Genomic DNA, 26,751 nt, shown 5'->3' on the forward strand with positions numbered 1-26,751 from the left:
ATTAATATCAACAATAATCGTGAGGTCTTTATTTATTACAGGATCAGTGTTATTATTAACCTGATGATTGGTTGAATTATTTTTTAGGAATGTAGGTCTGTTGCCACCGCTGATGTAATGAAAAGTCAAGCAGTCGACTCATCGCATTGGGTGAGGCTACAACAGTAGATTATAGGATATGAATAAATATATTCTATGACACACGTTTATGAGACATATGGAACATTAACTCTCTTTTTTTAAATAAAATTCATTAACATTCTTCAACCAATTGGTATGCTCCTTGCTCTCCTTATTTATCATCTACTCGCATGAGTAATTTGATAGACTAGGTGTTATGCCTCGCACTTCTAAGTATTTATGGAATCCCTTCTGTAAATTCTCGTCCAAGTCATTGAAGGGAGGTCCCTAATATGAAATTGGACCAAATGCTTCTGCTTTTTTCGGTTTCTTATGCTTGACATCCATGCCCTCAATTGAAACCTCATTGGAATACCCAATGCAAATAAATTCGAGGAAAGGACCTCCTCCTTTGGCAAAAGTGACCGTTAAATTCACTTGGATACCCCCTGACGTGGTATCACTTCCACTATCTTCCTCACCGTTATCATCATCAACATCCACGGAAAGAACTTTAACCTTGATTTGCTCGTTACCATATTTCCTCCAGAGTGTAATCGTCTGAACGCCTCCAAATCTTCTATCTCAAAGGGTATGGTGCCCTCGGGTTTGACATCCTGCGTGGGAGGGTCTCATTCAATCGCACACCGAATCTCCTCATCAAGCACTGCCAAGAGGTTTTCTTCGTATTTCAACTTGGTTGTTGTTGCAGTAGCCGCTTGGCCTAGAACCCATGCTGCACCTTTCGTTATTTCTCTCCTACATCGGTTTTTAAATGCAACCACAAGGTCTGAATGAATTAATATTTGTTGCTTTAGGGCTCTAAAGGCCAATAATGCAACATATGAGGCAGCTATGCAACCATATGTAATGTTAGCTCTGTGATATGTGTAGCAACACGACTTATATGGTTGAAGTTCATAAGGCTTGAAGATTCTAAAATGCCAGCCATCTTGGACTACTTTGAAGAAGTAAAGATTTGGTCCTCCTCCCAGTGATTCAAGTATTCAACTAAGCACCATTGTGTGACCTTGTCTCTGTAAGTTGCAACCTGTGGACAAGAGATTGACGCAGACCATCAATAATTATTGAAAAATATCTTGTCACTTTTCCTTATTGTTCTTAAATTTTTTTTTAAGGTGTTCGGTGTTACAATTTAAGCCATATTTGTTTTGTTGTATGATTGCTTGGCTTCACATTAAACAAGGAAGTTGTTGGTATAAATATATATACATGTATATGCTTACACACACCTAATTGAAATGACAAAGCTATGTTAGCATTTTTTTTCCAAGGAAAAAATCGAACATTTTATTATGATTTATAAAAAGTTACATAGTATATGCAATTAAGCATTCAGTTAACTGTATGATTTCATTTAATCATAGAGTTGTTCTGAAATGATGTTTGAGTATATTCCAAGTCTACCATATCACTTTGATTGGATTAAAATCACTGATCCTTTTATCCCGGGCCTTCTCGATGAGGAAAACAACCCAAACGAGATAAAGGATCAGTTGTTGGTGACAATTAATCAACAAAAACCAAAACCATCTAAAACATATATCAGATGTTTATCAAAGTCTCAAGAAATATGTTCTGAGCCATTCCCGGGCCTCCTCATTGAGGAAAACAGCCCAAACAGGAATGTGTTCAGTTATAAGTTAAAGTTTTATACCAATTCCTTGACATATTCTGATAAAGTAAAAGTAAAAAAAAAATAACAAATTGTTCTGCTATGTACAAGTCTGACACTGAAAGACTAAATAACTATCATAAATTAGAAGCCTATGGAAAAACCAGAGTGATATGTCAACATTATGCATATGGTGCTTGATCCGACACATGGATCTCATCCCGATCTGCTTCCTCTATTCTCCAACTGTCCATATCTTGTTATAGACCCGCTTTAGAAAGCTGATATGTTTTGTCATTACGTTCCCTGTATATATGGCATAAAGAAAAATCATTAAAAAATAACTTTAGGTGTTTTGCTTCTTCTAACAATGGGTATAAAATGTAATTCTGGCATCTGCTCACACCGTTGAACCATTTAATGGTATTCATCAAATCCCCGAAGATCTGAACCAATGGAATGCCAAGGTGGGTAAGCCAACATAGGAGGAGTTTTAAGGTGGATAGTTCTGCGAAATTATTGGTTCCACTCCCCAATCCCACTGAGGCTTTGAGGCTTCTGTGTGTTGGAAATAACAACAAGAAATGCTAAATATAGAAGTGCTAAATTTAGTACTGCTATAAATAGCATTTCAGAATCCTTCCTATTTTAGTTAGTCCCTGAACTAAAATAGAGAAGTAAAAATTCGAATTTGATCTTAGCAGTTGTTTGTAAAATAATTAATTAATTCACCTTGAGTTAATTAGTTGTAGAAAATCAAACATGAAGTCTATGTGGGGACATGCAACAGTTTCTCCATTGATTGAGGAATTTATCCATTAGTTAAAGAGATAAGGATGAGTTGTAATTAGTTGGCTCAATTAACTGAGTCAAGTCCAGTTAGATTAATTCAAACAGTTTGTTGAATTAATTGTGAGTTCAGTTAGTTAATGCATGCATGCATGTAACTGTTGCACTTCAGATAACTGAATATTCTCTCATAAATAACTCATGCATGTCAGTTCAAACAAAGACCCAGTTGAGATCATATGGAGGGACACTGTACTATTAGTTTTAGGAATATTCTATTGTGAATATCTCTTGCATGCAAAAGGAATTCATTCCTTGGAGATTGCGCAGTTACTTCTTCAGTTTAGTGAGTGTGATGAGGCCAATTCACACATGTGACATCATTGGACCCCAAGAAAAACTGCGCAAGGAAATAGGAGGCTTGGAGGGCTGAGGAAAGGCATATCTAGTGTCTACTCAGTTTGTGAGTTGTATTGTTTTTTATTTCAGAGAGAGCAGGATAGCTTGAGAGCTATTTTTTTTGTAACTTGAACATATTTCCACTTGTATGATAATACAGAGATTGGGGTTTTAGGCCAAGGCTTTCCCCGGGTTATTTCTTCTGTGTTATGTGTGATTGATTTCTCATTCTCAGTTATATGTGTTCTAATTGATCTTGCTCATATTCGATTAAGCTTCTGCAAAGTTTGTTGTAGAAGTAGATCTTGTATTTTGCTTTAGTATATTGCATAATCTGTTGATCTACAGTGGGAATTTCTACATGGTATCAGAGAAAAGGTGATCAAAGCGAAGAACAATATACAAGAAGGGAGAAGTTCGAAGTTTGAAGTTCCTGAATATAGAAATCGAGTTCTTATCACATCTCAATTTCACCAATGGCGTTCAACGGTTTAAGACTCGAGTATGCCCTTGATGGCAGCTTGAATTATATAGCCTGGAAGGATCGCATGGAAGAAGTATTAGAGGATAACGGTCTAAAGGACTTCATTGATCAAGAAGTCCCCAAGTCGACTGATGCTACAGAATTGGCGGAATGGAAGAAATGTGTGGCTAGAGCAAGGAGAATCCTCCTGGAGGGAGTTCGAGACCACATTGTCTTGAGCCTCCATGGGAAGGAGACACCATTTTCGATGTGGAAAACATTGAAAGATCTATATCAGAACAACAACGATCAGAGGAAGCTGGTGCTAAAAGACAAGATTCGGAAAATCAAGTGTGAAAAGGGCGACACGATCTCTACAAATCTGAACAAGCTCACCACCTGCAGGGATGAGCTTGGAAGTGTAGGGATCACGACTGTTGATGATGACATGGTGAGTCTTGCACTCCACGGTCTTCCTAAGAGATGACATAATTACCAAGGCTCGGTTAATGGAAGAGAAAATCTGCCAGATTGGGAACGACTTTGGTCGGATCTGATGCAGGAGGAGATAAGAAGAAGCACCAGAGATGGATCCTCATCGAAGCAAGATGATGAGGAAAATCTAGCCTTAGCAAGTAAGGTGAGGAAAGGGAAAGGGAAGGCATCCTATCCCAAATCCGGTTCTTCCCATGGTGGGAAGAAGTTTGACAAATCAAAAGTGCGATGCTTTCATTGTCATGAAGTGGGCCATTATGGTACGATTGTCCACAGAAGAAATTCAAGAAGGGTTCCTCAAAGGGATATAATGGTGAGGCACTGGCCTCACAGTTTGAGTTGGATTTATAGAGTTTAGGCTTCTGTGATCCATATCAAGTTTGTGAGAGATTTTTCAGCGAAAATCACATGAAATACCATTTGTCGACGCGTTTTGAACATGAACCACACTAGTTGTTTCGAAACGCGTCGACAAATGGTATTTCATGTGATTTTCACCGAGAAATCTCTCACAAACTTGAGTTGGATTTCTTACATATTTCATGCATGGTTTCATCCATAGTGGGATGTGTGTGGTACCTGGAAAGTGGAGCTTCATTCCACATGTCAGGTGACAGGAATCTTTTCTGTACCTTGGAGGAGACGGATCCCTAGATGCGGATCGAGATGGGTGATGATGGAAAGTACCATGTTTCAGGTGAAGGTACGGTTGTGTTTCAGAGGGATCATGGAGCTCCCCTCACCTTGACTGATGTAAAGTATGTACCAGGTCTAAAGAAGAATCTTGTGTCTGTCGCTATGCTAGAAGATAAATTCTATGATGTAGTCTTTAGTAAAGGAAAGGTATTCCTGAGGCATATTGGTACTGGACAGACCAAGCGAATTGGGATTCGAGCAAAGAATCTCTACAACCTAGAGGTAGACGACTATGTTGCATTGAGTTCCAAAGCTCAGATGGTGCACAACCAAGATGTTGGCGAGCTATGGCATAGAAGACTGGGCCACTTGCGCCATGGAACCCTGAAGATCATGCAGCAGATTTCTACCGGACTACCCAAGGGAAAACTGGAGCAGACGAATACATGCAAAGGTTGTACCTTAGGTAAGTATGCGAAATCTTCCTTTCTTGATCGAGATAGTAGAGCTGGAGAAATCCTGGAGCGAGTTCACTCAGATGTTTGTGGACCTTTCTCTACAACCCCCACCACTAAACAAAGGTACTATGTTATTTTTATTAGTGATTTTTCTCGTAGATGCTAGATCTACTTTATGCAAAATAAGGATCAGACCTTCTTGAGGTTTTGTGAGTTTAAAGCCTTGGCAGAGAAAGAATCTGGAAAGAAAGCCTTGCGTAGCGATAATGGTGGAGAGTATGTCTCCCAATAGTTTAAGGACTTCTGTGTTGTAGAAGGAATTAAACAGGAGTTGACGGCACCCCATAACCCACAGCAGAATGGGGTGGCCGAAAGGAAGAACAAATCGATTGTGGGAGTAGCTTGAGCAATTTTGCATGACCAAAGCCTACCACTGCATTTGTGGGCTGAGGCATGCAATACAACAATATACTTGCAGAATAGAAGCCTGCACCGTATACTGGGAATGAAGACACCTATGGAGGCCTTTTCCGAGAAGCGACCAGATGTGAGTCACTTCCAAATCTTTGGATCATCAGTTTACTATCATGTGACCAAAGATGCCCGGAAGAAGCTGGATCCAATAGCTGAGTTGGGAATACTTGTGGGGTACACAGATACACCCCACAACTATCAAGTGTACCTGCCTACCAGTCAGAGGATAGTGGTACGCAGGGATCTGAAGTTCGACAAGCAGAAAGCCATGCGATTATCACTTGAGAGGGAGCTCAAGTTGCATGCAGAGGAGGAACTTTCAGTTCCTAAGGAGGAGGAGCCTCAGATTGATGCGAAGTAGCCACATGCAGAGGATCCGGGAGTGGAGACATCCACTCATGCTGAGACTTCCAGAGATGGGTGGAAACACTTAAGGGAAGCTGACAGGTTGATGTTGGATGTGCGAGAGAATGTGGGACAACCATCTTCTCAGCGCAGACAGAGGAGGTCGCCCGAGCGGTACACTGGGTACATGGCCCTGGTTGGGGAGTGTGTAGATACCGAACCTTCTTCATTCAAGGAGGTAGTGCAGCAACCAGTCTGGGTTGATGCAATGGTAGAGGAGTACGACTCTATCATTCAGAACAGTGTGTGGGATGTTGTCCCAAGACCTCAGGGCAAGTCAGTGGTGAGTTCCAGATGGCTTTACAAGGTAAATCAGGCAGTTGATGGCAGTGTTGAGAAACATAAGGCAAGGTTTATTGCCCGAGGTTTCTCATAGGTTGAGGGGATCGACTACGATGATACCTTTGCTCCTGTAGCAAGGTACTCATCTATCAGATCGATGTTGGCACTATCAGCTCAGATGGGTTGGAAGATCCATCAGATGGACATGAAGACATCATTCCTCAATGGGAAGATTGAGGAGGAGGTGTACATTGAGCAGCCAGAGGGTTTCGAGACCTTCAATCATGAGTTGCATGTGTGCCGACTCAAGAGGGCTTTGTATGGGCTGAAACAAGCACCCCGTGCTTGGTACACCAGGATCGACAGTTATTTCACTGGGTTGGGCTTCACCAAGAGTGAAGCAGATGCGAACCTTTACCACATCATGGTAGAAGGTAAACCATTGATCATTGTTCTTTATGTCGATGATCTGATTTTGACAGGTGATGATCAACTGATACAGTCTTGCAAGGAGGACCTTACAAGAGAGTTCGAAATGAAAGACATGGGTCTTATGCACTACTTTCTAGGCATGGAGGTGTGGCAGAAAGATGGTGAAGTATTTGTGTCTCAAGGCAAGTATGCCAATGAGATACTCAGGCGCTTTCACATGGAGAAGTGCAAGCCCATGCAGACTCCTCTAGTTGGGAACTAGAGGAAGGAGGATGCTACTTCAAGTGAGGTAGTAGCTGCTACTGTTTATCGGCAGCTGGTGGGTTCACTTATGTATCTGGTGAACACATGACCTGACTTATGCTTTGCGGTGAACCAGTTGAGTCAAGCTATGGTTCAGCCTACCAATCTATTTTGGAAAGTAGTGAATCATGTGCTGAGATACCTCAGAGGCACATCTCAGTTTGGATTGTGGTACAAATGGACAGAGGGAGTGAAGCTTTAAGGCTTCACAAATGCAGATTAGGCAGGGAGTCCATCAGACCGGAAGAAGACTTCTGGAGGAATATTCAACCTTGGTTCAGCTGCAGTTTCCTGGTATAGCAGGAAACAGAGATCAGTTGCACTTAGCTGAGCAGAGGTTGAATACATGGCTGTTATTCAGGCTGCATGTGAGGCCATTTGGATGCAGAAGATTCTAATGGGATTGTTTGGTCAGAGGATGGATCCAACCGTGATCTACTGTGATAATCAGAGTTTTATCAAACTCTCTGAGAATCCAGTTTTTCATGATAGGTCCAAGCACATTGATATCCGGTATCACTATCTTCGAGACTGTGTGGTCAAGAGGATCATGTTGTTGTTGTATGTTTCGATCGAGGAATAGGATGCAGATATTTTGACTAAGGCATTGTCAAAATGTAAGTTTGAGTTCCACAGAGACAGGATTGGGGTTACTGATAATCCCTTTCTTGTTGAGAGGGATGTTGAAAATAGCAACAAGAAATGATAAATATAGAAATGCTAAATTTAGTAATGCTATAAATAGCATTTCAGGATACCTTCCTATTTTAGTTAGTCCCTAAACTAAAATAGAGACGTAAAAATTTGAATTTGATCTTAGCAGCTGTTTGTAAAATAATTAATTAATTCACCTTAAGTTAATCAGTTGTAGAAAATCAAACATGAAGTCTATGTGGGGACATGCAACAGTTTCTCCATTGATTTAGGAATATATCCATCAGTTAAAGAGATAAGAATGAGTTGTAATATTGAGTTGTAATTAGTTGGCTCAGTTAACCGAGTCAAGTCCAGTTATATTAATTCAAACAGTTTGTTGAATTAATTGTGAGTTCAGTTAGTTAATGCATGCATGCATGTAACTGTTGCACTTCAGATAATTAAATATTCTCTCATAAACAACTCATGCATGTCAGTTCAGATAGAGACCCAGTTGAGATCAGATGGAGGGACAGTGTACTATCAGTTGCAGGAATATTCCATTGTGAATATCTCTTGCATGTAGAAGGAATTCATTCCTTGGAGATTGTGCAGTTACTTCTTCAGTTTAGTGAGTGTGATGAGGCCAATTCACACATGTGACATCATTGGATCCCAAGAAAAACTGCACAAGGAAATAGGAGGCTTGGAGGGCTGAGGAAAGGCATATCTAGTGTCTACTCAGTCTGTGAGCTGTATTGTTTTTTATTGCAGAGATAGTAGGATAGCTTGAGAGCTTATTCTTTTTGTAACTTGAACATATTTCCACTTATATGATAATATAGAGATTGGGGTTTTAGGCTGAGGCTTTCCCCGGGGTTATTTCTTCTGTGTTATGTGTGATTGATTTCTCATTCTTAGTTATATGTGTTCTAATTTATCTTGCTCATATTCGATTAAGCTTCCGCAAGTTTGTTGTAGAAGTAGATCTTGTATTTTGCTTTAGTATATTGCATAATCTGTTGATCTACAACGGGAATTTCTACACTATTCTCATTTAGGTGTATCACCAATCTCGCCCCACATTTGTTGTTTTGATCAGATGCCCCATCAAAGTAAGCCCATGGGGTTCCTTCCTTAATTTTCTCCTCTCTAACAGGGTGAGTGCATGCTTCCTGGACTGGCTCTGGGATGCTTGAGTATATTGTTGTGCATCCTACAACGGTATTTCCAGCCGAGGGATTTTGTTCTTTAAAAATATTGTTGTTCCGGGCTAACCAGACACCCCAGACAATGATTAGAGGTAGATTCCTCAAATTTCCTTCCAGGTTATTCTTCCACCAATTATTCCATACTACTACTAGTGACTCCCCTTCCCAAGACACCCTCTTCTGGATCAGTCTCCCTACTTCCTGCCATACATCCTTTGTGTATGAACATTCTATAAAGAGATTGGATTGTTTTTGCATCATTTTTGCATAAGGCGCATCTCCCTGGCCCTGACTTGTATCTCCTCTTTAATGTATCCCAAGTTTGCACCTTTCTCCGAAGAATGCACCAAAAGAAAATCCTAGCTTTGGCTGGGCATTGAAGCTTCCATATTGAACTAACCCACCAATCCTGGATCCCCCAACCTTCCTCGACATGAGATATTTATAGTCTTTTTTATGAGAGTAAGAGCTCATGTTCACATGTACCCATACTAGTTGGTCTGGTCTATCTCTCAGCCTGACATTTGACCTAGACAGTTCCTTTGTAAAATTGTGCCATTCCTCCCTCCAATGTAGATTAAGATTTAAGTCTGCCCCTGTTAACCAGGCTTGTCCCCATATGGTGGAGTGACCATTTTTCTGGATCTGACTTATGTACTAGATGCCTCTGATGTCTAGTTGATTTATGAGTCCCCGGGAGAGTGAGTATCCTTCAATGTATCCCACCCATGCGCCCTTCCCTATCCTGACTTGTTCTCCATTCCCCACTTGCCATGGCAGGCCTTGTTCAATGATATTGAAAGCATCTAAGGTGGCTTTCCACACCACTGAAGCGTTTCCTTTCTTCCTATTTGGATTCCTGATCCAATCCTCCATAGGGATGGGGTCGATATATTTCCTCTTGACAACCATTGTCCACAGGTTCTCCATCTTAATTAATCTCCATCCCAAATTTGTTGCTAGAGACGGTCCAAAGGTTGTTAAATATTTAATTCCCCATCCACCCCACTCCTTCGGCCTTGCCACCTTATCCCATGCCACCCATGGCAATACCAACTCCTCCTTGGATCCTACCCAGAGAAATCTGCTGCAAACTCTTCTGATTTTTTCCAGAATTCCTTTCGGAACCCATGTTAGAGCTGCCCAGTAAACAGGTATAGCCAAAAGGATTGATTTGATGAGATTTAGTCTACCTGCTCTAGACATCCATTTGTAGCTCCAGTGAGTGATCCTCAATTCTATTTTTGCTACTAGCCAGAACCAATCCTGTTTCTTGTATGAGTTTGGCTTTAGGAAAAAACCCAGATACTTAAAGCTGTCTTCTAACTTCCGCTCTTCGAAGGGCAGGTCTTCAGTTATATTCATTGCTTCCATTCTGTTGAATCCTTCCAACAACAGATGGGATTTTTCCTTGTTCACTTGCATGCCCATTTCCTTAAGGAAGAGGTCCAAGAACTTTTTTAATTCCTTTGTTTCGCTCCTTCTTCCGTTATTGAAAAGGAGGATGTCATCCACAAACAGAAGATGGGTTATATACAAGTTGACATTCACCTCCACTCCATGAATTTCACCTTTTCTTTTGGCCTCTAAAAGCAGTTGGCTGAGACCTTTAGCCACTAGGAGGAAGAGAAGAGGTGAAAGGGGGCAACCTTGTCTCAGCCCTTTTTGTCCTTGAAAGAAAGAGGATGTCACTCCATTAATTAACACCGCAAAACTCACATTGGTCAAACACCCCATGACCCAATTTATAAAATTAAATTGAAACCCCAGATGAGTGAAGAGCATATGAAGGTACATCCAACTAATTATGTCATAAGCTTTAGACAGATCAATTTTCATTAATGCTCCTTTGCTTTTTGTTTGTTTGACGCTATGAATGGTTTCCTAGGCCACACAAATCACCTCATGGATCTGTCTTCTATCTACGAAACCAAATTTTCTTTTGATATATGCCTGGATAAAAAAGGCTTTAGTCTGATAACGATCACCTTTTCTATAATTTTGTAGATACAGTTACAAAGGGAGATTAGTCTAAAATCCTCGAAAGAGGTTGGTTCTTCCTTCTTTGGGATGAGGGCTATGAATGTTGAATTAAAAGGGGCATAGATTGCACCTTTCCTTCTGGACTCTTCTACCACTTCAGTCAGTTCACTTCCAACCTGCTCGAAAAAATGTTGAAACAGCTCCACTGTCCAGCCATCTAGTCCAGGGCTCTTGTCCTTTGGCGTAGATTTTATGATTCCTTCAACCTCCCCCCTCGTGACTTCCCCCATGAGCTCCATAGAATCCCCATCGTCCACATAACGAGGGAAAGTCTGAGCTGTTCGGATCACTTATGCTAGTGATACTTCCGCAGGAGCTGTAAATAAATTTTGGAAGTGTCTTACTCCCATTTGTGAGAGTTCCTCAAAGGTTCTTGCCTGTCTTCCTCCTTCTACCTTTAAGGACCAAATGGTGTTCATGTTCTTCCTTCCTTTTGCATAATTTTGGAATAATTTTGTGTTTTCATCCCCAACCCTTAGCCAGATGGCTCTGTTTTTCAAGCGCCACTGTTCTTCTCTAGCTAAGAGTATTTTGCGCCTGTGGGATTCCAGCTGAATGATCCTATCCCTTTTTTCCTATGTTTCATATCCATTAGCTCTTGGGATTTTGAACATTTCTAGGTCCTTCCCTATTTGGATTAGGTCTTCATATTCTTTCAATTTCTTTGCCCTAGCCCATGCCATCGTGGCCTTTTTAAGACGTTTTAGGTTCTCCATAAATAGGAAGGCTTTATCCCCAGTCTCTCTCACCCTCACTGGTCTCCAGGTTTCTTTAAAAATAGAGTTATAGGATTCCTCCATTAACCAAGCAGGATTAAATTTAAAGGGAGCTGCCGGACGTTTGGGGTGCTTGTTTAACTCCAGCAGGACTAGCAGATGATCTGAGTCCCTTGCTTCCCCCATCCACTGTCAAAAAGTTGGGATCTTTGCCGCTACCTCCTCTCTTAGGAGAAAACAATCTGGTCTTTTGGCCACTCGATCTTCCCTTGTTCTCCTGTTCCTCTAGGTAAGCCTTAGCTTCAGTAAGTTTATGTCCAGTAGCTTATTCTCTCTAATGAGTTTGGTGAAGAAGTCCTATAGCAAGTCTTCTTGGGCTGAAGGAACCCAGGTCTCAGTTGTGCCTAGAGAGAAGTTTAAATCGCCCCCAATCACCAGATTCAGGTTATCGAAAAGAGACTTAGAGTAGAGGTTTTTCCAGAAATGAACTCTTCCTTGGCAGGGTCCATAAATATTGAGGATCACCAAATTAGTGCATAGCTCTAGGGAGTAGACTTAAATCCCCATCGTCTGGTCCATCCCCTAGGTGTTCAGAACTTTGAATTTTCCTTCTTTTACTCCCAAAGCTAGTCCCCCAGAGCGGCCTTTGGCATCCAGTGACTGGATGCTCCAACCAGGCATAATTTTAGACAGAGATTTTGTGACTTCTTCTCCTGCTCCCAACGTTTCTTGGAGCAATATGAGATTTGGATTGTGGATTCGAATAACTTCTTTTAGGGTCATTTTCTTAGGGTTACTGGCTAAGCCACGACAATTCAGGGAGAGGATGATCATTGGATTACCTCAGGTGGGGATTTCGCTGCTCTAAGCACCCCAGAGATGGAAATTTTCTTCCCGTCTGCTATATCTATTTTGGCTCTTAACTGAACTTTTGAAAAATTGGTTATCCTCCCTCTCACCTTGCGGTCCCCTGCTTGGGGGATTTGTTGAAAATGCAACAAGAGGATGGAGCTTAGTGGAAAGGAGTCGCCTTCACTAAGTGGGCTCGCAGGCAAATTATGGCGCAAAGTCTATTTTTAGACTATGTCTATTTTTAGACATATGGATCATGGTCTATGAGTTGCAGGATGTTGTTTATGGATGATTGGTCATGTTGGGAAAAATAGATGGACTTCTTTTTTTGGCTCACAGCGGAGTGATCAGAGTCTATTTTTAGATTTCTAGGCTAAAAATAGAAACAGTCAAATATTATTAGCCCTTAGTAATATTTGGACTCTAAACATTATCTTATTCTCTTGGAGCACTTCAGTTCGAGCTACAGATGTGGCACATGCAGCTGACAGAGCGAATCACGTGGTTTCTTATGTGTTAGTAGAGCTATTGCATGGAGGACTTCAGTTAGAACTCATGCATGTGAGTTTCTGTGGAGTTGGATGTGGAGTTGATGGAGTTGTGTTCAGTTTGACGTAGTTGAACTAGTTGTATTTAGTCTAACTAAATAATACACTAGTGATGAGTTGTGTGAATTGATTGTTGATTAATTCACTAATTATTAACTCATAAAGCAACTAAAGAATACATCAGTTAACTCAGTGCATGGACAGTTCAACAGAGATAGGTGTTAGAGGTAAGTGAAAGGGTGAGTTGTGACTATCAGTTGTGCATGAGATTTGCACATGCATGGATTGAGTAATGCCAATGAGGATTGCGCAGTGTGGGCCAATAACAAGGCAATTGTAGCTTGTGCTCATGTGATTCTCATGCAGCATTGTGCAGTGGAGGCAGGCAAAGCAGCGGAGGAGATTTGAACCTGTGACTTGTTCAGATCTGAGCTAGTTTTGTGTGTAACAGGTGGAGATAGTACTGAGTACTTGCGAGGAGTATTGTACTATGTATTGTTACATGTTATCAATCATTATAATATACAGATAGTGTGGGGTTTTCAGCTGTATGCTTTCCCCGGGTTACATACTGTGTTAATGTGTGCATGCGATTAATGTTTCATTGTTTTTAATGCTGCTAAATTGATGATCAACGTAGAGGAGGTTATGTATTATGCATGTATTCCACAATAGTGTATAATCGGGATAATCTCTGTGAATAAGTGTCATATTATTCAAAATTTATACATGGTATCAGAGCTGGTTGATTTGTAGAAAAAGTTCTACAGGATATCAAAGCGGGATTGATCATCAGATCTATTATTTAGAAAGTGTTTACATTTTATTTCTTCAGGCAGAGTCTGTAATCAAGCCAGGTAGCTTCTGGATTCATCCTTCTTTTGGAAGGTGAGATATCCGGTGAATGCCAATACAGTCGATCTCTGTACAAGAAATACTTTGTTCTCACGAATTTTAGATCAGAAGCGGTTGAGTTTTGAGCTAGTGGAATGGCGCTCAAGGATAAACTCAAAAACATCAAAGCTGAGAATGGAGATGCCACAAATTTTCCGCAGAAGAAGAAAAATAAGCAAGTTGTTGGATCTGCAGCGGGAGAGGCCTTAGCCTCACAGTTTGAGCTGGATTTTTAGCTGATCGCATGCTTGGTATCAAGTGTGATGGGATCGGTATGGTTCTTGGACAGTGGTGCGTCTTCTCACATGACAGGAGATCGAGATTTTTTTTCTGATCTGGATGAGAAATATCTTGGAGTGCACATCGAGATTAGCGATGATGGTAGATACAATGCGACCGGTATCGGTACCATTTCCTTTGAGAGGGAGTAAACCCTTCAGATTGAAGGAAGCGATGCATGTTCCAGGATTGAAGAAGAATCTTATCTCTGTGGCGATGTTAGAAGACAAGGGATATGATGTTGTCTTCAGCGAGGTAAAGGCTTTCCTGCACAGCAAGACAACTGGAGAAACCCGGAAGATAGGGGTTCGAGTCAGGAACCTTTATCAGTTGCATGTAGATGCATGCAAAGCCTTGAGCAGCAAGGCAACTAATGGAGACTTGGTGGTTGAGAGGAAGGGTATATTACCTCTCAACATGCAGAGCCAGAAGAAGTCTTAGACGATTGTGGAGGAGCCACGATTGGCACAGCAGCTTCAGGAGGTTGTGGAGCAGCCACAACAAGGGAAGCTGAGAGGAGATCAAGTAGAGACATCTACTCATGCAGAGACCTCCAGTAGGGGGAAACTTCGAGCCAGGTGGGTTGAGGGATCACATGCAGTCATACCTCCAGGTAGGAGGTGGGGCGATATAGAGTGATCGTCCCAAGGAAGAGGGGCAAGATCCTTGAGGTACCCAACCTCTTGGATGGGACCTTGCTATGGGAGCCCCGATGTGGAGTAGCAGGAACTGACTGATTGGGTAGAGACAGATGCGGATGGAGCAGCAGAGAGAGCAACAGTGTAGGGAATCCCAGGACAACGCATAGCTAGTAGGCTGCAGCAATGCGAGAGGCACAAGTGTTTTGCACAATGCTAGGTGGCACAGAGAGGTGTGCAATGGTGCGATATGCATGGAGATGTTGCAGTAGCGCAGATGTCATAGAGGGAGCACTTTTCAGCAGCAGGTAGAGCTTCAGCATCAGAGTATGTTCCTAGCCCAACAGAGTGGTCAGTTGGGAGTGTTTTTGTTCCAAGTGTTGTTGGAACAAGTGGACCGGGCAAATGTGTTGCATGCAGAACATTCCAGAGTTGCAGGATAGGGGTTGCAGATAATCCATATCTTGTTGAGAGGGAGTGTTGAAAATGCAACAAGATGATGGAGCTTAGTGGAAAGGAGTCGCCTTCACTAAGTGGGCCCGCAGGCAAATTATGGCGCAAAGTCTATTTTTAGACTATGTCTATTTTAGACATATGGATCATGGTCTATGAGTTGCAGGATGTTGTTTATGGATGATTGGTCATGTTGGGAAAAATAGATGGACTTCTATTTTTGGTTCACAGCGGAGTGATCAGAGTCTATTTTTAGACTGCCAGGCTAAAAATAGAAACAGTCAAATATTATTAGCCCTTAGCAATATTTGGACTCTAAACATTATCTTATTCTCTTGGAGCACTTCAGTTCGAGCTACGGATTTGGCACATGCAGCTGACAGAACGAATCACGTGGGTTCTTATGTGTTAGTTGAGCTTTTGCATGGAGGACTTCAGTTAGAACTCATGCATGTGAGTTTCTGTGGAGTTGGATGTGGAGTTGATGGAATTGTGTTCAGTTTGACTTAGTTGAACTAGTTGTATTTAGTCTAACTAAAGAATATAGTAGTGATGAGTTGTGTGAATTGAATGTTAATTAATTCACTAATTATTAACTCATAAAGCAACTAAAGAATACATCAGTTAACTCAGTGCATGGACAGTTCAACAGAGACAGGTGTTAGAGGTAAGTGAAAGGGTGAGTTTTTGACTATCAGTTGTGCATGAGATTTGCACATGCATGGTTTGAGTAATGCCAATGAGGATTGCGCAGTGTGGACAAATAACAAGGCAATTGTAGCTTGTGCTCACGTGATTCTCATGCACCATTGTGCAGTGGAGGCAAGCAAAGCAGCGGAGGAGATTTGAACCTGTGACTTGTTCGGATCTGAGCTAGTTTTGTGTGTAACAGGTGGAGATAGTACTGAGTACTTGCGAGGAGTATTGTACTATGTATTGTTACATGTTCTCAATCATTATAATATACAGATAGTGTGGGGTTTTTAGCTGTATGCTTTCCCGAGTTACATACTGTGTTAATGTGTGCATGCGATTGATGTTTCATTGTTTTTAATGCTGCTAAATTGATGATCAACGTAGAGGAGGTTATGTATTATGCATGTATTCCACAATAGTGTATAATCGGGATAATATCTGTGAATAAGTGTCATATTATCACTACAACAAAACCAGCGATTAGCGTCCCTTTTTACTTCTTTTTTTGCATCTAGAGCCCATTTTTGGTGCTATTTGCATCCATTTATCAAATATGGTGCAAAACTTGACACAAAATTTGCATCAAGTTTTGCACCAAATCTTACACCAAGTTTAGCACCAAGTATTGCAATAGGTTTTGCACCACGTTTTGCACCAAATTTTATGCCAAGTTTTGTGTCATCCTTTGCACCAGGTTTTGTTCCAGGTTTTGCATCAATTTTGGCATCTATTTTTGTTTGACATACTTTTGCATCCTCATTTGCATCCACTTTTTGCACCTACACTTGCATCAACTTTTGCATCGACTTTTGCATCCTTTTTTAAATCATTTTTTGCATCCATTTTTTCATCCATTTGTGCATCACTTTTGCGTCAAGTTTTACATCGAGTTTTGTGTCTAGTTTTGCATATAAATTTGCATCTACTTTTGTTGCATCCACTTTTCCATCTTGTTTGGCATCCATATTTACATCCTCTTTTGCATCTATTATTGTACCCACTATTGCATCTAATATTTTTGTGCCACAATTGGCGCCTAGTTTGGCACCTCCTTTTGCACCCACTTTTGATTATAATTTTGCATCCACATTTGCATCTAGGTTTTCATCAACTACTACATCTATTTTTGCATCCCTTTTTGTATCCAATTTTGGACCAGGATTTGCATCGGGTTTTGTGTCTCGTTTTGCATCTACTTTTTCATTGACTTCTATTGCATCCACTTTTGCATACAATTTTGCATCCATTGTTGCACCCATTTTAAATTTCACTTTTTGCATCCCTTTTTACATCTTCATTTGCATCATACTTTGATTCTTTTTTTTCATCTATCATTACATCCACTTTTGTTATGCCATAATTTGCACCATGTTTTGCACTCACTATTGTATCCACGTTTGCTTCCAATTTTGCATCCATGTTCACATCCTCTTTTGCATCAAATATTGCATCTATTTTTGCATCCACTTTTGTGTCAGGTTTATGCATTGGGTTTTGCATCTCGTTTTGTATCTACTTTTGCATCTACTTCCATTGTATCCATTTTTTTCATCCAATTTTGTTTTTCCTGTTGCATCAATGTTTGCTTCCACTTTTACATCCATTTTTGCATCTTATTTTGCATATTTTTTGTCTATTCTTACATCCACTTTTGTTGCACCATATCTTGCGCCTACCATTGCAACCACATTTGCTTCCACGTTTGCATCCACATTTGCATCCTCTTTTGTGTTCAAGTTTGCATAAGATATTGTGTATGTTTTTGCATCCCCTATTGTATCCACTTTTGTTTCATCCATTTTTGCATCTACTTTTGTGTCTGTTGTTGCATCCACATTTGTTTCACCACAGTTTGTGCCAAGTTTTACACCTACCGTTGGACCCATGTTTGCTTCCACTTTTTCCTTCATGTTTGCATCCAAGTTTGCATTGACAATTGCATCTACTTTTGCATCCACTTTTGTGTTAGGTTTTTCATGTTGTTGTGCATCTACTTATGTTGTATCCACTTTTCATCCAATTTTACTTCTATTGTTGCCCCCATTTCTATGTTCGCTTTTGCATCCCTTTTCCAACACTCATCATATTTTCTGCATTGATGATATTCCTTATGGCATTGACAATTATGAAAAATTGATGACAATGTCAATAATATTGACAATGATGAAAATGAAGATGATGGCGATGACATGAATTGTGATTATGATGATAAAGACGATAGTGGTTACAATGACATTAATGATGATGATGGCAATGATTATGATGATAACGATGCTAATGACCTTGGCGAATCTTCCCAATTTTAGATGTTGTCATTGTCATAATCATAAGCATTATCTTTGGTGTCATCATCATCATTTTCATCTAGGTCATCATCAAAAACAATAATGGCATGAATGATGATGATGATTACAACAATGTTGATAGAAATTACATTAATGATGATGATGGGGATGATAAAAATGACAATGACGATGATAATGGTGGTGATGATGATGATCATCGATCATCTCTCAAAAACAAAGTTGTTATTTCTCTTACGTATATCAATGTGTCCTAAACAACCTTTTTCTAGCACTGATCACATTTTTTGGGTTGATGATATTTCTTACAACGTCTATAATTATAAACAATTGCAAACAATGTCCATAATGATGATGATGATGGAGCTGATGATGATGGCATGAATGGTGATTATGATGATAATGTAATGATGGCAATAACGATGACAAGGATGGTGGTGATGATGATGACAATGATTATGATAATGAGAATGAACAATTACTAGTTTCATTACCATCTTCTGGATACATATTACTATCATACTTTTTAAATTTTCTGTCTCTCTTGAGGTATCTTACTATAATGGTGTTGTCAACACTAGAAAGATATCTTGTTGTAATGGTGGTCAAAATGTTAGCACTAGCAAAGTTTTTGTTAAATTTTGGTTAAAAAAAATCGATTTATGCAATTATTTTGACAATCTATGTAAAAGAGTAAATAACATCCAATTATTTTGACTGTAGTCCCATTGATTATCATGAATTCACCAGTCTGAAGACCATCTTCTACATACATATTATTATTAAACTTTTTGCATTATATCCCTCTTATATCTTGTTGTAATGGCAGTATTAGCACTAGAAAAATATCTTGTTGTAATGGTGATGTTAGTATTAGCACTAAAAAAATCACTAAATTTTGGTAAAAAAAAGTTTATCATTTATTTATTTTTAATTTGGGAAATTTTTGTTTTTATTTTTTTTTGTTTTTAATTCTATTTTTATGCAGTAATATTGTTTTTGGTTGAATTTTGGTAGTAACTAGTTTTTGGTCGAATCATATGTATTAACCATGTTCTTTATGCTACAAGTCTAATTGTTGGGACAAAATTGCTCTTTCAAATAAGTTGCAAAAGCTATTTTACATCCATTGTTGCACCCATGTTTACACCCACTTTTACATCCCTTTTTGCATCCTATTTTTCATATTCATTTGCTTCTTTTTTTGCATCTATCATTACATCTACTTTTGTTGTGACAAAATTTGTTCCATGTTTTGCACATACTGTTGTACCCACGTTTGCTTCCAATTTTGCATCCATCTTCACATCCTCTTTTGCATAAAATATTTCATCTATTTTTGCATCCACTTTTGTGTTGGGTTTTGCATCTCATTTTGTATCTTCTTTTGCATGTACTTCCATTTCATCCATATTTTGCATCCAATTTTGTTTCTCATGTTGCACCCGTGTTTGCATCCACTTTTACATCCCTTATAGCATCTTGTCTTGCATCTAATTTTGCATATTTTTTGTGTCTATTATTACATCCACCTTTTTTGTGCTATTATTTGTGCCATATCTTATGCCTATCATTGCAACCCACATTTTCTTCCACTATTGCATCCATATTTGCATCCTCTTTTGTGTCCAAGTTTGCATCAAATATTGTTTATGTTTTTTGCATCCCATTTCGAATTTACTTTTACATCCACTTTTGATTTGTCTAGTTTTGCAACTAATTTTGTGTTCACTATTGCACCCATGTTTGGCCCATGTTTACATCCCTTTTTTCATCCAAGTTTTCCTCCTTTTTGCAGTCAAGTTTGTGTCCCTTTTTTTTTACATTCATTGGAGTATCCACATTTGTTTCACCACAATTCATGCTAAGTTTTATGCCTACTATTGTGCCCACGTTTTCTTCCACTTTTTCATCCATGTTTGAGTCCTATTTTGTGTTCAAGTTTGTATGAACTATTGCATCTACTTTTTCATCCACTTTTGTTCAATTTTTCTGTCTTGTTCTGCATATACTTATTTTGTGTCCACTCTTCATCCAAATTTACGTCTATTTTTACCCCCATTTTTTTGTTTACTTTTGCATCCATTTTCCAACACACATCATGTCTTTTGCATTGATTATATTTCTTATGACATTGAAAATTATGAACAACTGATGACAATTTCAATAATTATAATGATGATGATAATGAAGATGATGACGATGACATGAATTGCAATTGTTATGATAATGACAATGATGATAAAGACGATGGGAGTTACAATGACAATGATGATGATGCTAATGACCTTGGCCATTCCTCCCAATTTTTAAATGTTATCATGGTAAAAATCATAATAATTATCTTTGGCATCATCATCATCTAATCATCATTATCATTATTTTCATCTTGGTCATAATCAAGAACAATAATGGCATGAATGATGATTATGATGTTCATGATGAAGATGACAAAAATTATGATAAAACTTATATTAGTTATGATGATGGGGATGATGACAATTATAATGACGATGATAATGGTAGTGATGTTGATGATCATCAATCATTTCTAAAAAATAAAGTGGTTATTTTTCTTTCATATATCATGTGTCCTAAGGTTGGTGATATTTCTTATGATACCTATAATTATGAACAATTGACGACAATATACAAAATCATGATGATGATGATGATCATGAAGAAGACATGAATGGTGATTATGATGATAATGAAATGATGACAATAATGATCACATTGATGGTGGTGATGATGGCAATAATGAAGATGATGACCCTCCCTCTAAACTAGCGAGGTACTCATAATGAGACAAAAAGGTACTCTCAAGTTGAAATATTCATATAAGAAGGGATCTAGATTGATAAGCATCAATGATGATTTACATCATCATAGCCAAAATTTTCAAAATAGTAAGGCCTTGACTAACAAGTTTATCTCTCCATTAGATCAGAGTACAATGTTGGGAGGCATAAATTTGGACACCACTGCCTTTCAAGGCACTTACCCCACCAAGATGTTTACCAGGTATGTCCTCACATGATCATTTCCTAATCTACTATCATAATATTTGACACCAGAAAATGTCAATCCTCATGACTATTCTTATCTTGGATTAATGTACTTGACTTATGGCGATTAGTCCTAGTCAATGTCCAAATTCTCAAAGAATATTGGTCCCAAATGTTTATCCAATCCACCATTATCCCTACTAGTGCCTTTACTATTCTTACGATTGTTAATCCTAGCCATAGTACATGGCACATGGATAACATGGTGTCTACCCTCACTCCCTCTCAACCAGGGAGGAAACATCCACAAGCATAAGATTTTCTCAAGAATACCCATCATTTTCGTAGAGAATAACATCATTAATTTGTTTTCATCACATGACGACTTTATGATTAAGCATTCATAGATTTGTGGCAAAATATTTCCCATTTTGAATTTGTGATGAAATACAATAAAAAAGTGAAAGCCAAAATCATTAAACATACACTATATTGATTTATCTAAGTCTAAACTCTAAGGTTGAAGTGAAAATTCATGTAAATCTTATATCTATGAGTTGTGCCAAACTTATGAAAACCTTATTCCCTAAGTCCTATATATAAGAAAATGAAAAAGAAAGAAAAATAAGGGCCAATAAATGGTAACTCATGTATTCACTCCGTCTTTGGAAAATATATGAATATATACACTCCTAGTCACACTTGATCACATGTATGTGATGGTTAAATCATGAATTCTTCTTTTCTCCTTGCATTTTCACTTCATCATTTAAGCACCTAATTGAGGATCTAAGGAATGTTTGTTTCCTAAGGCTTTCATGTCTACTCTTGGTTTACTTATGGCACACTACTGTCAATTTATGTGACAGAGTGAAATACATAAGTTTGTGGAGTTATTATAGAGGTGTATTGAGTTCGTAACCACACACACATGTATTACATCTCATTGATCCACATGTGTGGGTTGGAGACTCATTTCTTGACAACTTTAATGGAGACTACTTTGTGGCTTTAATGGTATAGCTTACAAAATATCTTGTTAAACATTTCGATTCATTCTTTCTTTTCCTCGAGACACTTATAATATTGAAGTCACTCCCAACAATCCATGGATATGGGGAGTATAAATTACTTGTGCTAGAAATAGAATTGAGAAATAGAGGTTTTCCATTTGCGATATTGGAGTCATAGACATTGGATACATGGTAGTAGTCCTCAATGTCAATTAACTAAAATTGTATTGTCATAATGCGAAAAGAGGTAAACATATTGGTAACCTTGATGTCTTAATCATTTCAAATAATAACCATTCCACCCAAGTATCTCTAAGCATCAATCACTAATACTTGGAAATTCCTCCCCCATTTTGTAATTATATGAGGTTGAACCTCACTTAATATTTTTGCTTCTTATATCAACATTATTTATGGGTGCTTTGCATACCATTTTTCTTTTAGGAGTTTGTTTTCACTTACTATTGACGCCCCTCATGTTCCAAGACTATTTTCATCAAAAATTTACATAGAAAGAAAGTATAAAGTGACTAAAAAGAAACATGTCTCAAGATTTAAGTGCTTGGACAATTCCACTTCATGACTCCTATATTTCCTTAACCTGGGACCAAATGGTGAACTTGATGGCCTTAAGGGAAATTGATCAATGAAAATCTAAAAAAGAGGTGATTTTTGACTTTATCACATACAATTTAATATACTAAAAAAAATATCCATAACAATTTCATCAATCAATGAATCATTAAAAAAAATATCCAAAACAATTTCATCAAGCAAAGAATCATTGCATTATAAAATACAATCTATAAACATTTTGGGAAAGTTTTGCTAAAACATGCTTAAAAATCAGCATATTTAATATTAATATTTAACAATAATATGGACAATAACACATTTTGATAAATTAAATAACATATTATCAAGCCTAAAAAATGTCACTAACTGAAAACTACAAAGCATGCAACTAATGGAAGTGACCACTCAAGGCCACCACAAGACAATTAATCTATTAAGACCAAGATTAATGGGGACAAAGATCTATAAAGGAAAAAGGAAAACCTATTTTAACTTTATTGTTTTATTAGCCTCGTTCAAGATGAACATTTCAAGATATCATGAAGAACATAATTAGTTTTATTGCATTAAGAAAACCCAAGAACATTCTATAACTTAGCAAGAAAGAGATGTATAACACCCATCTCAGCAACACGACACATGACATTAAGTTACTTTACTATATATAATTTAAACTCCTATCATAAAATCACAAATTTAGCATGAATGGAATGTTTAAAATCCGTTTTTATAAAAACAAAATATAATTTTTCTTATATAAAAATATACCAAAAACTAAATATATTTTTCTAGAAAAAAAAAAAGATACTAAAACTAAATATATATTTAAGCAAACTAGAATTTGAATTTGACATTCTTGGTCACTTTCGGAAACATATGGTGGAATGTAATCTCTTTATCCTCATCTTTAGCTTTTTCCTAAAAAATAAAAGCATACAAAAGTGGGAAAGAGCCATAAAGCATGGGGAAGCATTTTCCTAAGCACAAAAGCATCTAAAAAGTGGAAAATTCCTTTTTTATATGAGGAACATTATTCACCCAAAAGATTTTTCCCAAATTGAACTAATGAGGAATTTTGGAAATCTTCATAGCCTCCACTTTCCTATATATTAGAGGCTTGGCCATTGAAAAAATGATGGGAATTTTGTATTGTCACACTCTTGAGATCTGTCTTGAGAGGGAGAGTTTTGGAGCTATGAGTTGGGGGAGGTGATGTTGCAACTATATCTGATTGTTGTAACTTTCCTCCAACTCCTTTATTCATATAGATCAATTGTTCTTCCTTCCATATGTTTCTATTCATTCTTTACTTCTTCTATTTAACTAATGTATGCATGGGTTTTTGGTTTATATTTATTTATTCAATAATATTTATATGTTTTTTATAGTTTTTATTATTAAGATATTATGTTGTGAAGGTTGCTTTATTCTCTCTCTTATGTGTAGGACCAAGCTTTGGAGCTAGCTAGGAGCGCTTCTTGGCTATACGAAAAACTCCAAGAAGACCTGCATGCGAGGACTCACAAGAATTCATTCTCTTTTTCTTAATCTATACTCTACATCTTGATCTACTAAGAATCCTAAGCCTTAGAACAACCTTTCTCTTAATTGGTTTGTCCTAGGTTTCTGAGATAAACTGAGAGGGTTTTGTTTTCATCTAACCATGCATTAAATCCTACAGCAAAATGATATTTAGAAAATTTAATATATTTCACTATGTAAATGAACTTAGTAAAATGAACCCATAGAGGTGGTCATAAAAGGAAATAAAAGTAAAACTCTAAACAAGAAGCCAAAAGTGGATTTAACCATGGACGAAAAATTGGGAGTAGAATTGGATGTTAAACTAGCCATCAAAACAATATGCAAACAATGACACAAAAAGGTTTTTAAAGTAAAATTAAAAAAGAGTGCAACACTAGACACAAAGAAGGGAACAAAATAGGGCATATGAAAGGATACCGAATTGGGTGCAAACAAGGATGCAAAAATGGACACCAAAATGAGGATGCAAAGAATGGTGTAAAATTAGGATGCAAAAAGGATGTAAGAAAAGACACAAAACAAGATGCAAAATGGGATTAAAAAATGGTGAAACCAAGGATGTCAAAGATGATGCATAACTGGATGAAAATTCCAACTAAAATCTAGGTGCAAAATGAGATGCAAATGTGGACACAAAATGTGGCAGAAAAAAGGATGCAAATTTGGAAGCCAAAAAGGATGAAAAACTAGATACCAAAAAGGATGCAAATTTGGACATAAAAAAATGGTGCAAAATTGGACACAAAAGAAGAAAAAATGGTGCAAAAATGGGCATAAAAATGGCTCAATTTTGGATGCAAATTGAGATGCAACATTGGATGTAAAATGATGCAACAAATCATTCAAAACTTGGTGAAAAAACAAATGCAAAAGTAGACGAAAAAATGGCTCAAAAGTGAACGTAACAATAGACACAAAATGGGATATAAAGGTGGATGCAATATATGGTTCAACATAGGATGCAAATTTAGATGCTCAAAAGGATGAAAAATTGGATGCAAGAAATGGTGTTAAAAATGATGCTAAATTGGATGGAACAAATGATGCAAAATTAAATGCAAAATATGGTGCAAAATAGGATGCAAAAAGGGAGATAAATAAAATGCAAAAGTGGATGCAAAAAATGGTGCAAAAATGCATGCGAAATTTGGCACTAAATCAGATTCAACATATGGTGCAAAATTGGATGGAAAAGATGGTGTAAAAAAAGGCAGAAAAATTGGCACAAAAATAGATGTAAAAATAAGTACAAAATTAGAAGCAAAAGATGGCATAAGACCAGATGCAAAAATTGGCACAAATTGGATGTAAAAAAAGGTGCTAAATAAGATGTCAAAGATGGTGTAAAAATTGATGCAAATTATGACACAAAAATAGAAGCAAAGAATTCCACAAAAGAGGAAGCAAAAAATGATGCAAAAATAGATGCAAAAAAAGGCACAAAACTAGAAGCAAAACCTGTTGTAAAAGCAAATGAAAATCTTGGTGCAAAATATGATGCAGAAAATGATGGAAAATTTGGCGTAAAAAAGATGCAAAATTTGGTGCAAAAAAGGACGCTTTAAAAATTGTACAATAGAGCCAGATTTAGCGCCAGGTTGCTCATCCCAATTGAGAAAAAAATGCACTAGAATCTGGTGCTAAATCTGGCGCAAATTGCCTGTTTTGTTGTAGTGTATTCAAAATTTCTATAGGATTTGCATATCAATTCCCCCCACTACCTCCCATGGAGGGGGCTTTTTCTCGCGGGGTCTGAGGTTGTAGGATGGTTTTGTAGCTAGGGTCTCTACAAGAGTTGGGCCACCCTCACCCCTTGCATTCTTACGGTTCAGATCTAACTCAGGGATAGATGTAATGATGCTCTCCAATTGGTTTTTTACAATACTTGAAATTGGAATAACAATGTTTTAATGCCTGGAAGGGCCAGGCATTGATTCAGAAAAATTCAAAGAAAATGCAGGAGTAAAAGAAGGTAGGGTTAAGGCTGGACCCGTACCCTCTGGTGTGATAATGAGGTTCCTGGGATTTTCTGTTGCTGGTTCCTGATCTTGCTTAGATCCTTCCTGCTGTTGAGGGGCCTGAGGTCTAGGATAACCTTCTTCCTGCACCTCCATGTGCTCTACTAAGTCCTCTTGTTGCCTATCTATATCCATCTGATCTTCGCCCATAATTCTCTTTGGTTTCCTTCCTTTTGATTCCTCCTCTTCTGCTACCCCTGTCTCTGCCTTCCTCTGTTTCCTTCAACACCTAAACCCCATCAGACACTCTTTTGCCAGGTGTCCATAAATGTGACACCTGTGGAATCTGAATGACAAGTGTTCATAATCTAATTGTTGCACGTACTTGAAATCTTTGTATTGCAAATGAATCTCCTTTGTCAAACTAGGCTGAGGGTTTAAACTTACTAGGATACAAGCCATCCCCTGGTCTCTTGTTTGTAGGAATGAG

General features: G+C 38.1%; 1 pseudogene; it reads right to left on the bottom strand.

The window, feature by feature from the left end:
• Positions 1 to 225: 225 nt before the first annotated feature.
• Positions 226 to 26,471, bottom strand: LOC149172898 (uncharacterized protein At2g39795, mitochondrial-like; annotated as a pseudogene).
• Between the last annotated feature and the right edge of the window lie 280 nt (positions 26,472 to 26,751).

Source organism: Pinus tabuliformis, chromosome 4_2 (genome assembly GCF_031772625.1).
Source record: "Pinus tabuliformis cultivar Carrire ecotype Pingquan chromosome 4_2, CPIR1, whole genome shotgun sequence".
Lineage (NCBI taxonomy): Eukaryota > Viridiplantae > Streptophyta > Pinopsida > Pinales > Pinaceae > Pinus > Pinus tabuliformis.